At 33.8% G+C, this 1,487-nt stretch overlaps 1 non-coding gene across 1 annotated transcript; it reads right to left on the bottom strand.

The window, feature by feature from the left end:
- Positions 1-875: 875 nt before the first annotated feature.
- On the bottom strand, positions 876-982 carry LOC138431566 (U6 spliceosomal RNA). Its single transcript, XR_011253732.1, has one exon. It is a non-coding gene; the product is annotated as a U6 spliceosomal RNA (small nuclear RNA).
- Positions 983-1,487: the final 505 nt, after the last annotated feature.

Genomic DNA, 1,487 nt, shown 5'->3' on the forward strand with positions numbered 1-1,487 from the left:
TGTGTATGTGTGTGTTACAATATATTAACTTATACACACACACACACACACACACGTCTTTATCCATTTATCTATTGATGGACGTTTAGGTTATTTCCATGTCTTGGCTATTGTGACTAGTGCTGCTATGAACATAGGTGTGCATATATCATTTCAAATTATAGATTTGTCCAGATCTATGCCCAGGAGTGGAATTGCAGAATCATAAAGTAACTCTACTTTTAGGTTTTTGGGGAACACCTGTGCTATTTTCTATAGTGGTTTGCACTATGTGGGAGCGCTTCTTTTTCTCCACACCCTCTGCAGCATTTGTTATTTGTAGACTAATTAATGATGGTCATTCTGAAATAGTAACTCACTGTAGTTTTTATTTGTGTTTCTCCAATAATTAGTGATGATGAGTATCTTTCACCTACTGGCCATCTGTATGTGTTCTTTGGAGAAATGTCTATCTAGGTCTTCTGCCCAATTTTTGATTGGGGTGTTTTGTTGTTGTTGTTGTCATTGAGTTATATGAATTGTTTGTATATTTTGGAAATTAAGCCCTTGTCAGTCACATCATTTGCAAATATTTTCTCCCAGTCTGTAGGTTCTCTTTTCATTTTATTTATGGTTTTCTTTGCTGTGCAAAGGGTTATAAGTTTAATTAGGTCCCATTTTCTTATTTTGCTTTTATTTCTGTTACCTTGGGAGACTGACCTAAGAAAACATTGGTACGATTTATGTCCAAAAATGTTTTGCCTATGTTCTCTTCTAAAAGTTTTTTGGTATCTTATACTTAAGTCTTTAAGCCATTTCTGGGTTTATTTTTGTCCATGGTGTGAGGGCATGCTCTAACTACATTGATTTACATGCAGCCAACTTTCCCAACACCAGAAAATATGGAACGCTTCACAAGTTTATGTGTCATCCTTATGCAGGAGCCATACCAGTCTTGTCTGTATAGTTCCAGGCTTAGTGCATGTGCTACTGAAGTGGGCATGGCATTTATTATTTTTAGATGTTTGTAACATTACTTAATTTAAAACCATATCAATTTGTGTCAATTATGTAAATAATTTACATTATATTCTTTTCTAAAATTCTGTTTTCTTTTTAAAAAACTCCAAACACATATTTTAGAAAGTTCAAACAATAGAAAAGCGTGATTTTAACAGAGAAAAGTCTTCTAATCCACGAACTCCCACCTCCTCCATGAAATATTTTCCAATTTGTTATTTTTATTCCTACCTGGTACCCAGGAAGACACCTGCCAAATTTGTTGTTCACTGTAGGAAAATTCATGAATCATTTTTTGCATCACCCTTTAATATTCACCAATAAAACGGACATTACAGATAGTTAGAATAAATCTGAAAAAGTTTATTTCAGAATTACATACTTTATAATCCATCTCTGGAGTGTCATCTCTGAAGGTGGAATTGAGTCTTATCTCTTTGCTAATGTACAAGTCAACAGAATGATTTTTTTCAGATTTGTTTTGCAGT

Source organism: Ovis canadensis, chromosome 1 (genome assembly GCF_042477335.2).
Source record: "Ovis canadensis isolate MfBH-ARS-UI-01 breed Bighorn chromosome 1, ARS-UI_OviCan_v2, whole genome shotgun sequence".
Lineage (NCBI taxonomy): Eukaryota > Metazoa > Chordata > Mammalia > Artiodactyla > Bovidae > Ovis > Ovis canadensis.